General features: G+C 35.1%; 1 protein-coding gene across 1 annotated transcript in view; it reads right to left on the bottom strand.

Annotated features, from left to right (window-relative positions):
- LOC143915791 (E3 ubiquitin-protein ligase znrf2-like) overlaps positions 1 to 17,329 on the bottom strand; it is a 98,331-nt gene extending 81,002 nt beyond the window's left edge. The window contains exon 1 of the mRNA XM_077436604.1: positions 16,968 to 17,329. The gene's annotated coding sequence lies outside the window, so the exon portion shown is untranslated. The remainder of the gene's footprint in view (positions 1 to 16,967) is intronic.
- Positions 17,330 to 18,580: the final 1,251 nt, after the last annotated feature.

The raw sequence follows: 18,580 nt of genomic DNA on the forward strand, positions 1-18,580 counted from the left end.
TATCACATTCCTCTCCTATATTTTATCTTGCGGCAACACTGGCCCGATCCAGTGAAATTCCGATCAGTTTCAGATTTTGATCATAATTTATTTTTATTTATTTTATTTTATTTTATTTCATACCAGGAAGGCATTACAGGTAAACCCCAATGCACCTTCCTGGCCAAATTACAAACAATACAGCATTTTTTATTATATAAGTCGCTAAATTACGAGACACTGACTTAAACTCGACAATTAACGAGACATCTATGAATTGTACATACATTTTTATTGTAATATTTACATTTAATCATACTCACATAGTGGTGACATAATATAGCAGTAGTTCCATCTACGACTAAATGTGTGTTATCAGCGAAAGAAAGGCAATTAGAAATAAAACTGAAGTCAGTTTGAGAAAGAAACATCCAGAAGAAAAAAAATATAGAAAGGAAACGACTTTTTTGATGAAGTGGAATAAAATTGAAAAAAATCAGATCACAACTATCGGAAAATAGTGTGAATTATGTTTTCTTCGCTGTTATTTTTTTAAACGACGAATTAACAAATATATAATTTTTTAGTCCTTTATAAAATATTAATTTATAAAGAATTCACTACTTACTACTCATACCTTTTTTGGGCAATATATATTATAATAAATAATGTTTATTAGTGGTTGGTTAAATATATTTAGTACAAAAAAAATAGTATATTTGTGAGATTGAAAATTCCGGCAATTTACCGGTAAACCAGTAATTTATACATAAAAAAATCAGATTACCGGTAAACGATTTTATTAATTTACTAAAAAAAAATACAATAAAATGATTAAATTATTAAATTTATAACTATCAAAATTATTAAATTAAATATGCACAATTATATGTATATTTCACATTTCAGTCGCCTACTTTCAGAGACATGCCTACTTTCGTTTGAAGTAGTATATAGGATTAATCGATAACAAAAATGTATGTGTAGGTATATACTTAAAGGTTGAATTTAATTGAAAACGACATGACATAAAAAGCAACGTGTTCATGAAGTATTTTGTTGACAGTTACGCGTTTTGGATATAACACATACAACACCACGTGAAGGAAAGCGAACGCAGGGGTCAAATCGAAATCACCAATCTAACCCCAGTTTAGCATGACATAATCACAATGCAAAAACCGAAAATTGAATAGCACGTATCAAACGCGATTCAATTACCGGAAGCTATAATTAAACATAATTATGGAAAACAAACAATGGTCGCAGAGATACGACACGACGATAAGCACGCTACGAGACATTTTACTACGTATTTTTTTTACTCATTGCTGTCAAATTGGACTTAATTCGAAACAGAACACAGAATCGTTTCGCACGCATTAGTTAATTAAACCGTACACATGTACGCATTAAACAAACCCAACTCTTTCTTGTGAAAATTTGTATTTGAACCCACAGAGCAGGTACAAACACAACATGTGGGGAGCAAATTGGGGGCGACGTTATTGGATACAATTCAATTATCTAATGTTAAAAACAAAAGAGTCGCATACAAATTTGGTTAATTGCTCACATAAACACACATAGACGTTTAATGTTACATTGTCCGTAAAGTCATTTCACTATTTTTAGTACAATTGATGCTTAGCAGTGCCAAAATCAATCGTCCTATGTACATATGTAATACCTGATGGTGTCGAAGGTGTCAACGTTGGAGATCGCGTCGACGAAATTGATGATGAAGAAATCGACGTTATCGAAGTAGTTCTTCTGTAGGTCGACGATGATGTCGATGACGACGACGACGACGTGCTCAACATGGACAAAGCCGAAGATGGCACCCTCGAGTAGTAAGAAGGATAACGTCTGTACATCTTGGAGCGGCTGTATGTGTCAAAAAGATTCAATAATTTTCCGCTCCACCGTTGCTTTGTGTTAGTTTCGATGAGAAAGCACATGCCGAGATGAAAGCAGAAGGATTTTAGGAGTCTTGGAGTTTTCGTTTACGGGGAGGTTCAAGTGGTGGCCGAGCCGAAAGAGGTCCGAAAATAAACCCTTGGTATTTCAATTATCGGAGCATTTCCCTCGGCTAATGCCAGACATGCCTTACACTTTTCAAACGAAAGTTCAGACTGCGAAGCATGGGTTAGAAACGTAAAGGTCTACTGGCAAAAGCGAGTCGAGTAATTTGCACATGTAATATTCATTTTGAGCCCGAACTGTTGTACTATTATTACGGAAACGTATGATTTGCTCGATATATTTACTAAGTCAACATACGAATTTGACAAAATTAGACGACGTGGTTATTTACATACGTACATGTCGTTACATTCGAGAAATTTGGATAAATATTATGTGGATATTTCCGAAGTTGACTGGGAATCAAGCCAGTGACGGATCGTACGTAAATTAACCACTTTAACCGATGCGATACAGCTGTGGTTATTGATGACAAGTAATGCATAAATTTAAATCATGAATATAATACTAAACGCCTGTTTAGTATTATGGTCATAATTTGCCTGAACGTCTGTTTGTACAATTACACATTGAATAAATTAAAAATACATAAATAAAACAAATAAATGTGCAGACATACCGAGTGGTACGTGGCACGTGTTTTTATTTCTTATATGCAAAAAAAAATATATGGCATGCCTAGTCTGTACCGTCGCGATTCATTCCAAAACTCACCCGCTGGAGTGTTTTCGGAGTTTTATCTATGTATTGACAGTGATCGGTAGCGGTGATTTCTTATATTTGAATAAATGTAGGAGAAACTGGTTTAAATAATAAGATCGTACGAATTAACATTGACATAAAGATACGCCTATCACAGCTGGAATCTACCTAGGCGTGACGTGCCATACTTTTGAGTTAATAATAATTTGTAGGTCAATATTTTATAAATGAATAATTAATGATTAATAAATTACTGAAATAAAAAAAACTTTCTCAAAATATTGATATTTAAATTTTTATTTTTAATAAATAAATTTATATGTAATTTTTATAAAACATTGAATTAAATTAATTATTTGCAATTAATAAATAAAAGAAATTTGTTGACCCAGCTGCTTTTAAATTTCGTCTTACAGTTAACATTGTTCACGTTTAATCAGTTTTTACATTAAATAAATAAATATTTGATAATTAAGCATGCCATTTTTTCAACATTAACATTAACTTTCGAAAACTTCAGATTTCTTTCCTACTTGCTTTAATTTATTATTGGAAAACCAACGATTTTTTTTATTTAACATTTTCAACTCAATTGTAAATCTTTATTAAATAATCTATGTAAACACGCAAATGTTTTGGAATTAGGGAAAAAAATTAAACAAAAAAGTAAGAAAGAAATCTGAAGTTTTCGAAAGTGAATGTTCAAGTTAAAACGGCATGATAAATTATCAAATATTTATTTATTTAACGTGAACAATGCGAAGTGAAAAACGAAATTGAAAAGCAGCTGCTCTTGTAACTCAAACGAATATAAATGTGAAGTTAAAAGCACGCAACAGTAATTTATTTCACATAACAGTTTTAAAATGTATTGATTAATGGGTTTCTTTTTCAGAATTACATAAGCGATGGAAAATTATATGGCATGATGGAAATAATAAACTAATTCCACTCACAAAAAATAAATAAAACAGTCATCGATTTTAAATCATTGAAATTGCTTTGAATACATGTTCATATCTCGACAGTTATATTCCATAAATGTATATAAAAAATAAATAAATTTCACCACAAAACAACAAAGACCTTGACCATCAATGACAAACAAAGAAACTTTATACAGCTTTTTTTTAGAATAATCGGGGCACGACACACATTTTTAAATACACACAATTTTACGTAGTGTGAATATTTGCGTATTTCAAGGTTCCCGCAAAAATAAAAACGTGCGAACGCGTCAAACGGGGTGAGATGACTTCGTCAAAAGAAACATGATTTTATCGATGGAGGAAATGAAAAAGATTAAAAAGCGGAATTAATTACAGTGTCGTCATTCTCAAAATAGACGGAAGGCGTAATGGATTAATTCGCATTTGAAAATATAACTGGGCCATCCGGGAGTCGAATTTAGCATATGCAATATTGCACGTTTTGAACGTCAATTTGCGTGTGAAAACCGAATAAAAAGATTAGTTTCAACACTCGCGAGACGAGTCATTCTAACACCCATTCTAACACTTGTAGACTTTTAATGTCGACGAACGTTCAAAGAGATTCGTTCGCCAAAAAGGCAGAGACGTCCACGCAATTGAGAAACTTTCAAGTAAGCAACACAAAGGATGAAAACTATTGAAATTTAATTTATTTCGCGAGTCTTCGCGAGATAAATCGTCTAAATCCTAAACGAATTTGCAAAATCAAAGCCGAAATTTACACATGAAACGCTATTTAAATTAATGTTAAAGCGAATAATAATAAAAAGGAAATTGACAATACGAGAATTGGAATAGCACTTGTTAGTAAAAGAAGGAATTGTTTGATTTGAAGGAGGCAATTTGATGAAAATTGGACAATTTTTTTTTGTCCGAAGCAAAAATGAATATTGTGTTAGTAATAATAAAATAATGAAAGGGCAAAGGACTTATTGCAAAAAAGAAAGTACCGAAATTTGGCGTCGGTGGTGTGATGTGTGTGTGTGTCGGCGACCAGACAGACGATCGATGTGGCGCTTGAACTGGCTCTGGCGGGGACTCCCCTACCAGACTCGCGATTCTCTATCCGGAATAACAACGTCACGGGAACACCGTGGACAAAGCACTGTCCAAAATTCAAACTTTTGTTCCTTGAAATCTATTAATGCATCCCACGTACTTCACCTTTACGAATCAGTCGGCCGAATGAGTTCATCAGACTCTCTCGTGAAAATTTTGCATTGCCTTTTATACATATGTACGCTGAATTCAGTAATACATATCTTGCAAGTGCAAGAGAAGTGTGGCGAGAACTAGGGATTGCAATACCGGTAAATTGGAGAATTAACTGGTAGTTGCCGGTAATTATTTTTATCGCAAATTTAGTGCATATACAGACACATATGTAATATATACTAGCTGAACCCGGCATGCGTTGAAATGCCACAATAACGCATGCAATTCCCGTTCCCGTTTTTGGGCGATTTTTTTTTACAGAAACCGTCGCGGGCATACACACAATAACTCCTGTAAGTTTCGTCGCAATCGGTTGAATGGTATAGGAACGCATAAGTGACAGACAAACATTGATTTTTTTTATATATACATATATGTATGTATATAGATAAAAATAGACGCGATGTATGTTTCAGGCTATGTACATATGCGGCGAATGCGTCGACATATATGACATTTAATTTAGGCTAACGTTTTTTTGGAAAAGTAACCACATACCGTCATCGACGATTTTTTTATTTACCGGTAAATACAGGTAGTGGGAAAAATTATTTACCGGTAAATAAAATTTGATGGTAAATTGCAATCCCCAGTAAGAACAGACTGAAAATTGGACATGCTCCTGATTTCCAGCTGTGGGACGAAGGTTATTCTTCAAACGTTGGATAAAATTAGCGTTGTTCATTTATTTCTGGATTAATTATGTGGACAAATTAAAGAGAAGGTGGTTAGAGAGGATATTTGGCACATTCAATATTTCAAACAAATAACGATAGAATCATAATAAATTGCTTTTGATGAACGACTTTTTAGCCACTAACAGAAATATAAAAGTTCCGTCGTGTACTATTTTCTGCTTTATGGTGCAGAAACACAATCCTACGGCACGGCATGCTTAGATAGACTCCAGCTGTGATTTTATTATTTCGACAAGTTTCTGCGGTTGAGTAGTACAAAATTACTATATAGGTACATACGTCATTGGAAACGAACCATCGGCAATTTAATGCCAAAACTTGATGATCGCGTCATTTTTGCGACCATTTATGTTTATTCCGATGATTGTTTAAAATAGATGATGCACTTTTTGCTTTAACTTATATGTATACGTACATGACGTCATCGAAGATTTAAAAATTCGCACTTCAGGGTAAAAAATCAGAGACAGTCAGTTGAAAAGTCGAAATAGTTTCAATGACTTCAAACTTATTGAAATAAGAGTTTTTGAACTGAAACTGCCTATATCATTGAGGAAAACGTTCCTGCTCTCACTAGCTTGTACAACGTATCTTTAACGCACGTTACTGCGTACCTACATATACTGTGAATAATATATGTACATATTTGTTTATTTTAGAATTTAACAATGAATTAATTTTGCGTACAAAAAACGTATTTTTATACATAAAACTGTGCATGTGTGTGTACTATGCTGTGGTTGAAAACATATTTGAGTTTATATATATAATATAAAAAATATCGATCAAATTCCAGCCAAAGGCACAGGGAGAAAAGTTTGATTTATACGTTTTCCTTTTAATATGAAAAAATAAAGCCCTTTGTGAGGACGTTTTTCATTCTTTATTAAAAATATTTTATTGGAATAGAAATATGGAAATCCCACAAATTCTGCCAGCAGTATTTTTAAACTTTGCGATATCAAAGGATTCGATCGAGTGCAAAGTTGCCTACAAAATAATTGGAAGGGAACGGATCCTATAACACCGAATGGGTATTAATATTACTGTATGAATTTAGAAATGTCTGAAATAACCGCACGAAAATACACAACGAATTTGGACAGCGAAAATAAAATTCCAAGTTTATCAAAGGGGTAACCGACGCTCAACGACGTCCAATTTACAAAACTGCACAAATCTCATAATCTTGCAAAAACGAACAGATCCACGTCGGCCCTGGCATTGACGCAATTCGAGTAAAGAAGCTCAGTTAAAATATAACATTGCAGCAGTGATGCTATTTGCGTAGCCATGAGCTATTCCATTGCAGATACATATATACCAGGGACGAACTGGACACGAACGAAATGGGAAAATCCACTGAAACACACTCTACATGTATGTAGGTACAAATGCGTATTCGTCTCGTGTATCAAATATCAGGAAAAATCCCTTTCTCACCCGCCAAACATGCATTTTCTTTCATTTTAAGGGCATTAGTTGTAATCTTGGAAAAGTTAAATCTTCGACAACTTTGTAATCCAGGCCTCACTCTATTGTTTGTGTGTGAAAAGTGGAAACTTTATCGTAGCGTGTGTCAAAAAGGCCATTAGCGACCGTAAAAGGTATGGGGTGGGTAGTTTTCTTTGCAATTTCTACACGAGAATCTTCATCGCGTGACGAGTAGCGTGTTCGTTCTGGCACGATAAAAACAATAGGGGTAGTAAAAGTGTTAAACGGTGAATTCGCAGGGTAGTGCAAAAAACATCGAAACAACGAGCTAGATGTCCAGGACAAGCGATTCGTAGAATCAAAACACAGCAAATTTCCAAAGGCGATGCCATACCATATGAATAAGTTAACATATATTTGATTACTAAAAAAATCAAAGATCTATTTGAATTCAATAATAACAGTTCCTAAAAAAATATCAACCAGATTGGGATGCCACTAGAATTATGCTGGATAGTATATATAGACCTTTACGGCCCGTTTATGTTACCCAGCACTGCACATCAATAGCTCGGCATAGCACTGCACGGAAAATACTAATTCTATTCATAATATACTATACAGCACCGCTCATGCTTATTTTGGACCAGTGCAAAGCAAAATTGGCTTACACAGTACGTACATACATATGTTATAGTTGAAGTGTATCTTCCAGTTGTAATATATTTTGGTTAGTTGGAATATATTCCATCGAACCTGGTACCAACTACTGTTATAGTTGAAGTGTATTTTACAACTGAAAATACAGTTCAACTATAAGTTGGTACCAGGATAGATGGAGAGGTTAGGTTTTCGTGAAAACGTCACTCGACTAGAAAATTATATAAGAGTTGGAAGTCACATTTTGAGTTATCGTAATACGTAATACTCTTTACCTTTATTCGTAATACCTAGTAAATATTAACGCATCATTGAATTCCAAAGAATCCGTAAAACCATCTGAGCTATCAAAACACAACTGTTATATTACAACTGGCGCACATTGTTGAAAGTGCGCTTGTAGACATATAATTCACTAGTTGAATTGTTTTCAAATATGAATATGACCTAAAACGCAAATTGGAATATATTCCAACTGAAAATACACTTCGACTTTAACATATAATATATACATAGTACATATGTATGTACATGTACATTACAAAGCGCGTCGATAGGACGCAATATTGCTTGCGTCGTATTAATATTGATGATATGCTTTGTATAAATATTGATATGCACATGGCAACACTTTCATTAGTACGGGTGCACTCGCCACTATTACTTCACGTCATGCGTGAATATTTCCAGTGGCCAAAAAAAAACTATACTGTTGATTGATACTGTAACGTAGATAATATGTAATTGCTGCTCGTAGTCCACTGGTTTACCATCACTAAGCACCTGATGGCGTCAAAAAGGCCTCAACATATTAACAAGCTGTAAACAACAGCCAATAAGGACTCGAGGTCCAACGACCAATGACCTATATGTGCCGGAGTACATGCTGTGTATAAATATTCAGCGGTTTTAAGTCGACGGACCAAGAACAATTAACTACTTCTACTCGCTGCGTCTTTCACTCCCTCTACACGTCCACGCTACAATACGTTTCGGTGTCATGTACTGCTGTATAATATGAACAGATCGTGTCAGCTACTGCTGTTTCGGATACGTCACATATAGAATTTATAAAAGAATATTTTTCATACTGTTTACGTACTAGTGTTAATTAACTAGTACTAGTGTAAATTAACCTTACATATTCCCAAATATTTCACATAAACAAAATAGCAACAGCATTTTATTATATAATAAACTTACACGGTTTTTTGATATTTAACCTTTTCACAGGCATATATGTAAGTACATACATACATACATATCTGTACATATGAAGACCCTCGCAACGCCTATCTGTGGGGGCGCTAAAAACGCCCAGGAAAGTTAAGGACTTATGTACATATGTAGTATGTGTATACGCATATGAATACACAATACAAAGTCTACACATTAATAAGAACGAAAAATCGTTTCCAATCACACAATACAAACTTCAAAACCAAACGATAAAGTTCGAAAACAGACTTTAATCGGTATACTATTATCAGGACAACGGTATATTGCTTACGGAAATATTTACAAGAACTTTCGACGGTACAAAATCTAATCACATTTAAATAATTTATTTTCAGCATTTGAATTTCCTACGCATCGTATCTTTCTACATAAATCGTGCGGGAGGAAAAAAAACACGATTTGCATTATAAATTTGCAGACATCAAGGCGATCGAGCCGGCACACATAATTAATATTTCAATTTTGCCGATAACATCTAAAGACCACCTCCAGGGGAAACCCTTCCCAGTTATAATAGTTAAGTGGGTGTACCATTACGTGCAAAATTTTCGCTAAAATTCAAAATGTCACCCCGGTTTATGCGCAAAAAATAATTCACCTGTAATTAAAAGCACAGGGCTGTAAATAATATTGTTAATTTTTATTTTTTTTAATATAGCTATACGAATAGCATAATTTGCTTTACCTTGTGTTTCAAATTCATTGCGATTTCGTCTTCAATTACCGCGGCCAAGGTATATAATTCAATTTAATGTCGCATGCGATAGTGAATATCATGTACTAAAAAAGAAAATTTATAACGCGCATTTAAAATATATTTATTTGTTAAAAAGGCGATCAATATTTTTCGTGCAATCATCTTGCAATTTCTCAACCGTAACAAAATGACTGGCAAACAAGTGCGGCAGTTGATAAATCATGGAAGCATTCATATAACGACGACTTATCTTTACAACATTAAAAAAAGTCATAAACTAAACTACTACGCGTTGATAAGAAGATATATGTATGTGATGCTACAAGCGCGTGTAAAATACGCATATTATGATGCAGATCATGCCAGACAGTATGATTATTAGACATTGGATGGCCATTAGAGCAATGGCAAATAATAATACACGTTCCAACAGTGCAAAAAATCTGATAAAAAAAAAAGGTTTTTCTACGAAATTAACAATAGCAAATCCCTCTGCCCCGACTCCTATCCGCAGTCTAGTCGTGGCTTTTTTTATTGCTCCTTTGCATTCGACACTTTTGGAAAGTTTATTATTATATTCCAATATCCTAATGGCCATCCTGCCTATAATGATCATATGCAATCTTTGTCAACATTCATATTGACCAAACGTGAGGAGTCCACTCACGAAAAGATTCATCGCCGATAAATCGTTGCCTACGAATTTTGCGTAGTAGGAGACGCTACGACAGACACAACGAAAGATTCATTGAAAAAAATTATTAAATGCAATTTTCGAATGGAATTTAAGTAAAAAATTGACGAAAGGGCGGTAAAAAGCCGAATTTGGTAAGCTAGCTGTCATCGTTTCGATCTGACACAAGATTCCGGTGTAATTTTTATGAGTTCGTTAATGATTAAACTCCTCTAACTTCATGTCGGAAACAAAAGCTTACTTGAATGTAACAACCCCCCCCCCCCTCCACTCCCGTATGTCGGTAAAATATCAAAGTGACATGAAGAGTGAAATGGTTCAAAATCATATTTAAAAAAATAAAACCCGGATGCATTATCACGATACTAACCTATTACACTGTCAATATGGATCGCGATAGGCGTGGATCGAGTGATAATAAGTATTTAAAATTTAATAAATTTAATAAGTATTTGAAATTTGATTTCGCTCCGGCTTGAAAGTTTACTAACACTAATAATGACTTTATCCACGATTAATCAAAAAAAAAAAAAATCACCGAATTGACTCTTCTTTAATAGGCTGCTAGCGACATCCTCACGACTCTAAAATATAGCAACGAGTTATCCTATGGAACAGGTTATTCTCGCTTAGGAATATAAATGTACAAACATGTGTTTATTAAAAATCCATGACGCAAAAGTAGCTCAGATGAATGACGAAACGTTGAATTAGAATGACTGAAGTGGTGAGATGTCTGTCGTTCATTAAACATCATCATTAGAATAATTAAATGAATCTCGAGTGTGCGAGGGACATCTTTTAGAAAGAGTGCGAACTAAGAGGTGAGAATTCGGTTTATTTTCAGATTGTCACTACGCGTTCGTTTTTAAAAAGCATATAAAGCACCCGTCAGATGTCGTGGCGTTTCACAAAATATACATGATTAGATCCCGTAGGAATAAAAAAGTATATAGCATCTATCGTACAGGCAATAAATTTAACTTTACGAGTATTTTGCACTATACGAGGCGAAATTCGCGCAGACAAATTTTACAAGACGAAAAAATATAAACACGAATCTTATGATTTTATTTGTAAACGTACGTATTCGATAAAAACTTATACAAACAACATAAGTCACATTCGAAATACGTCTTTTATGAAAATAGATATGTACATACGTTCAAGTGACACACAAATTCTTTTTACACAAAGTACGTACGTACATATGTTATAATACAGAAATTCGAATATGTATTTATTTTTGTGTCCAAAATTCAGTTATAACGAAAGCATAAATGTGTAGTTTGTGGAGTGTACGTACGTACATACATATGAATATTATATTTCATTTTACATCATATTGTGAGTCACATTTAGAGCATTTTTAAATATTTTCCATGCAGACTTTTTTGCAAAACTACGTCTATAAAAAAAATCCATAACTGTTCGAAAAAAAAAACATCCCAATAAACCAAGAAAAAGATTATATTGTTGGACATAAAGACGAACATATTTTGAACTTATATATGTATATAAATCTTCCCTGTCCCAACGTACCATCCTCCACAAAGGCTATAAGATACGTACATAATTTTAAGGTAACTTCCAAATTTGCAATTAGTTCGGCAATAGAGCGTCTGACCTGTCGATATGGGGCTCACAAAACCCACCGAGATCGATTTTAACTTTATTTTTCTTTGTTCATTAATTTAAAAATTTTATTCTAATAATGCACCCGATGAATATTTCATCGGGGTTAAAGTACATATAATAAATATAAATATGACCTAACCATAACTAACCTAATCTAACCTAAAATCAATGAGCCGAATTTTTTGCGTAAATTAAATTACATTTTTCGATTAGAGTTTTAAGAAGTTAATTGTTCATATTTATTTATCTATTTAAAACGTACAACCAATTACAAATTAAAATCAATGACTATAATATAATACTCTTTCATATGCATTTTAATTATTATAATTTTATTCCACAGAGGTATACATTAACACCCTTCAAGAAGGCACTTATGTTATAACTTATAAGCACCCCTAATGTTTTCAGGAAGGGCATTATACATTTGAACACCCCTGTGGAAAACACCTCCTGCAGTTCTTGCTTTCTTAACTCTACCCATAATTAATTTATTCTTATTTCTATTTTTTATTCCAAGCACCATTTTTTTTTTTTGATCTTTCGACTTAAGATCTTTCGATTTTCGATCTTTGCCTTCCGATATTTGCGTTTTCTGTCGTTTAACATTCTGTCTCGTCACGGAGACCGATAATATTATTACAATATAATTCAATGCAAGGTATTCCGTCTGTGTGTCTGTCTGTCTGAGATAACGCTCGCCGTACTATAATAGTCGTTTCGATTCGACATACATATGTACATATGTACGTCACAGCTAAACAAATGCCAAAACATATATACGAATACAATAACAAAAGAAAAAAACTTCTATATATATACTATTTGCTACCAATGTTTCCTCTTGGCAGAGAATTTGTCGCCAACTATTGAAAATTTATTTAATTGAAACAGGTAGCGGTCTTTCTCTCTTTCTTTCTAGGTTTTAATTGTGTACGTGTGAGCGAGACACACAAGGATGCGAAGTTTCAAATAATCAAATAATTTTTCAACATGTATCATAAACATTTTGTATTCATTTGATTGATTGCACGAATTCGTGACGTCTCGTGACCTATATTATTGAAAGCGGATTTCTATTGTTTTTTGTTACTATTCCATTTATTTTAACTCTGCAAAATGATAACGGACAGTGAAAGTGACGAAAGCGAAATAATAGCTCCTCGCCGAGGAACTCGACAAATCAGCAGCTCTACTGATTCTGAAAATGAATTTATCGACAATAATCAATTCCCAAGTAATAACTCCTTATATGACTTTGACAACGAACCCGAAATTGACATTGATAATGAACCCGAAATTGACTTTGATGATGAACCCGAAATTGAAGAGCTTTTATTTAAAAAATGGATAAATATTTATAAAGCTCGATTGAAAAACAAATATAAATACGTATATAAAAAAATGTTTCGTGCCACTGATGCTCTGGCGGTTCACAGAAAGTATTGAAATACGACAATTAATGACGACAACAACGATCGTCGTCGCAATCTTCGCCGATTTCAAAACAACGATTTATCGTTGTTGTAGCAGTCAAAGGGTTAAACAATTAAATATAAATATTAAATTAAATATATTTAAAAGGTATTTGAAAAAAATTCAACCGCGTGGGGATAAAACACATGATCGACGACATATTTCTTTTAATTTTTTTTTATTTAATATGTCAACACCCATGCGATGATATGTCATCGGGTACAACACTAGTTAAATAATATGAATGCATGTTTTGCTGTCCATAACATGACGTTGAAAATTACTTTTATCGTCTAAAAAATATAAATTTCCATAAATATAAAATATATAGGTATGTACATTTTACATAAGTCTCATGTTAGATTGGTTCGAGTATAGTTTTATGATTATACATATCTCTATTTCTAACTATGCAATTATTAAAATATCTAGGTAATAACTTTACTATAAAGCTTATAAACAAATTTTAAAGTGCTTTATTTATTTTCTTAACATTCTTACGTTTTCTCATATTAAAAAGGAGGTATGTAAAAATGAATAAAATTGTTATTCTTATAATGCAACCATAGATATTTAATCGGGGCTATCAATAGTTAATATATAATAACAGTATAATTCTATAATGAATATAGAAAATATTAATGAATGGAATCCATCAAATTCTAAACTCCATAGGTTATAAATATTAATTTAGACAATATTAATGTTCTCTCAAGACCATCGCAAATTAATTTGAATGCAATTATTTCTGAAGATTCGCCACAGGGTAGGTACTTATGGAGATCACAGTACTTTCCAAATGAAGTAATGTAATTTCAATTCTTGATACGGTTGAAAACGATTAGGAAATAATAGAATTTTGCTAGTAAAATTTACATCATCGTCTCTTTTGATTGATGTGACGTATCTATACAGAATTGATTCCCAGCTAACATCCTTCCACAATATTGATTTTCCCTATCTTCTATTAAAAGGATTACTTGATAAACGTCATTGTGACGGAAGAGAATGCTTGAAATGAACCATGCCACTTTAAAATGAAGATTAGCTAAGTAAATGTAAGTATCTTGTCATCTGAATCTTATCCTAACATTAATGCAGTGTTGAAAAGTCCGAACAAAACTGATATATGTACATACAAACGTCCGAAACGTGTAGTGTCTCATTCTAAGTTTTCAAAAAAAAAAGAATAAGCTGTCGACAAGTTCCAAGTATCAGTTATCAAGAAGACGATGCAAAATCTGAGAATCGAGAAACATATTCATAAGACGATATGACAAATGTCTAAAATAAAAAGATGAAACTCATTTGTCCATTTTTGTATATTTACGCAGTATACTCCACAGCGTGTACGTTCTTTTTGGTCCAGGTTGAATTCCCAGGTCGATTATACGCGTCCCCATAAAGATAATTCGACAAAGTTGCCAGACCAGGTCCCATTAGTCGGATTAGTTGAGCAAACTCATATTATCCTCACGTCTGCGACAGCCGTGCTACGCGTATTTAGAGATAGTGCTCCAAAGGAGAGAGAGACGCCCGTTCAATTTAATAAGATCAAATCATGAGACGTCAAACAACGTGTACCATTAGGAGCTAAATGATGCTATTTGAACGAAAACACCGAAAAAACAATTTCGATGAACGAAACCGGTGAACTTCGTCACAGATTTTCCCCACGCAAGCAGAACCAGTTTATGATTCTATCCTAGACTCGCAAGTGATGAAACGTACCATAATTTGAAATTGAAACACCAATTTATTTATTTATATTGAGTGTGATATGAAAACTCGTGTGTATTAATACGTCATATATGTAAATACAATTTCATGCCTTATCGCTTACGATATTTTAAGTATTTATTAAAAATTACACTATTTATTTTAACATTAGAAAACATATTTCTTATGAACTTGTACATACATACATACATTCATGTAAGTACATACTTACATAACATGTTCTTTTTTAAAAACAAAATATGTAATAAATTGAAAGTTTACTTTATGTGCCTTGTGCCTGATATGCAAACTAGCAAGTTTATTTATGTTTGGATGCAATGTTATCAGTAGTCACCGGAGCCTGAGGGGGCCGTGTATTGTTCAAAGGTTGTAAATGCATTGTTAAAGGTTTGCCGAACAATGGATAGCACTGTGACTATCCTACCTCTAGTTATCAGCGACAAGCGTAGATAGTCTGTATTGACAATGAAGACTATCGATCACTGTCAAGCAAGGATAAAGTATCACCGAAACACACCAGGGGGTGATTTTTGGGACTGTGTACCATGTATATGGGCTAGGGGTGCTACGATTTTTTCGCCCTTACGAGCTTTTGCGAGGAGATAAACAACTCGACTAAATCCAGATTCAGCATGTAGGACAAGATGTAGTAAGTGCTATCAAATATAGACTTGCCCTCTCCCAGAGCCGTGAAAATATTACTCGTCATTTCAGTATTTATCCAAAAACTGTCCTGCTATTAAAATTGTTGAAATCTATTTATTATTTTATTAGGACTTTCTTGGGATTTTCTGTTTATTCCACCTCAAAAATTGATTTTTGGCTTGTGCCTCCCTTGAAATTTTTTGGGGCCCCAGGGGGACCGACCACTTTTTGTTAATTTCCTTCAATTCACTTTCGTTCCCTCCTATAAATGTAAAACATGCGAAATAATTCTTTAAGAAAATTCATCACATAGCAATACATTCTTTGCATTAAATAGCTTTCTTGCAAGGAAAATTTTCATTGAAATTTATTCATCTAAAAAAATTACGATTGTTTTTATGCATAAATTTAATTAAAATCTTATTTATTATATACCTACACAATCAGTAGTTCTTAAAAAAAATACTTACATATAATGAGAATCGATTTTTTTAGTCAACCTTGAAAGATAAGATTTTCCTCAAAGGAAAAAGTAGGTACGTACGAGCATACCCAAACACCACACAGATTGAGTCGCAATCGCAATGTCGAAAACAATTTTAATAGTGATCTAAGCGGCATTCCTATGACTCCTCACCAATCTTTCATAACTCCAAACTGTCATATTTTCAATTTCGTTACAAACGAATACCTCACCAACGTCTCATCGATATCCACCGACTTAGCTATATAGAAAAGAAAAAAAAAACAAACATATCATCGAAGACCCCCGCAACGGGTAACAGTCGCATCATAACGATTGGCACCTCTGCATCGAAACGGTCAGCGCGAACGAAAATTCAAATGATGCCTTGACGCGACAATACGAAAGCCGTATTAGTGCGCGTCAAGAGCGAGGGTCGATATCTCGAAACATTAGCGGATGAGCAAACGTCATGAGAGTCGTCAGCATCAGATAAACATCCGGCCGACCGCCAGGAGCGCCAACCATCATCGCAACGTCAAATCGATGGTGAAAAATCGATATCGGGCGACGTAAACAAGCAGGCCGGCCGGCCGGCCGGCGACCGAAGCCCTTCGTAGTACGAGCATGGACATGTTTTGGTGGAAGGGGTAGGGTGTGGTGGGGTGGAGTGGGGTGGGGGTGGTGTGTAGTGTGGATGTTGACGTACCGTTGAGCGACCAGATGTGCGCCGGCAGGGAGTGCGCGGCGAGCACACGGTTGGCGTGGTGTTGGTGTTGGTGTTGTTGATGCTGGGGCAGCGCGTGCTGGTGCTGATGCTGCAGCTGGCTGTTGTGTTGGGGGTGGGAGTGCGGGTGGTGGTTGAGGGGAGAGTGGGCGAGGGGCGAGTGGGCGAGGGGGGAGTGGAGGGGCTCCTCGTCGTCGTCGTCCTCGTGGTCCTGCGGCGCGTCCGGCACGGAGGAGAGGGAGCGCGCCCGCTGCCGTTCGGGGGCTCGCAGCAGATCGGGTCCGCCGCCCGACCCGGCCGAGAGCGTGCGCGCGCGACCGCCCGCCGTGCTCGCGCGCGCACCCATCACTGACACTCTCCGCACCGCACACCGCGCACGCACGCACACTATCACACACTCACACACACACACACACACCCCAACACCTACACCAAGGCTCCTCGCCGACAACAACACACGGCCGTCCGCATACTCCTTTATTTCTGGCCATGTCTGCCAACCGGCATTGACATTTTGAAATCGAAAGTGAATTATTTCAGATCAGGTCTCGAGGCAGAATTTTTTAGAGACGTCCCGTAGGGATAGGTAAGTAATGCCTATAAGGGTGGCACATTTTTACAGGTGGTTAACCGAAATATATCAAAAATATTTGTAATTATTGTAATGTAGAGATTAGGCAATTAGAATGAGCTGTATTCAACAGCCAATAAGGGCCGGGCTGCACCGTGCAACTTTGTCGGCCGACTAGTCGCGCGACACGAAAAAATGTATGGAAATGTGTGCGACCAACAAGTTGACGGGTGTGGCATGTCCCATCTACCTGCATGCATTGGTCTGGTCGCCCTCAACCAAGTTGTTCGCGAATTGAGCGGTGCGGCCCGGCCCTAAGGTTTCGCGATTCATCGGTCAATAGAGCACTGCATTAAAGTACACGTTGTGTATAAACATTCGCCGGATTGTTCCATGATTCATCCGGAGGTGATGTGGATTGTAAACTACCTCTACTACTACTCAATGTTTCTACTTCGATCTTGGAAGCCTCTCTTCAAGTCTATGCAACATTATTATATTTTATTATAAATCATTTTTCATTGAAAAATAGACGACCAATCTTAGATTAATTTAAGCGAGTACATCCTAACGCGTAATTTTAGTCCGAGTTGATAATAATTTTAATCTTTTCTAATTGGTTCGGTGATTACTAGTCACACGTGATCACCCGTCACACTAAAACTGGTCACGAGAAAACTGGTCACACCCTAAAACTGGTCACACCCTAAAATCGGTTAACCAGTTTTGTCGTGACCGATCTAGAGCGACCGGTTGTCCTGTGACTGGTTCACATATGACTAGTAGTCCGCTTACCTTTCTAATTGATATTTACAGTTTTGCGTTTTATTTAATTTCAATGTAGACTTAAGAATTTTGGCCTTTTTATTGACAACTGGTGGACTCATTATAAATTGATAAAAAAATATATATTTATTTTAAAAAAATTGAGTATTATAATTGACAAAAAAAATTACAATTTCTGATTATCAAATGCTTAAAATTAACATACAAACAATAAAATATGCAGTTTAGTTTATTGGGA

Source organism: Arctopsyche grandis, chromosome 8 (genome assembly GCF_051622035.1).
Source record: "Arctopsyche grandis isolate Sample6627 chromosome 8, ASM5162203v2, whole genome shotgun sequence".
NCBI classification, from domain to species: Eukaryota; Metazoa; Arthropoda; class Insecta; order Trichoptera; family Hydropsychidae; genus Arctopsyche; species Arctopsyche grandis.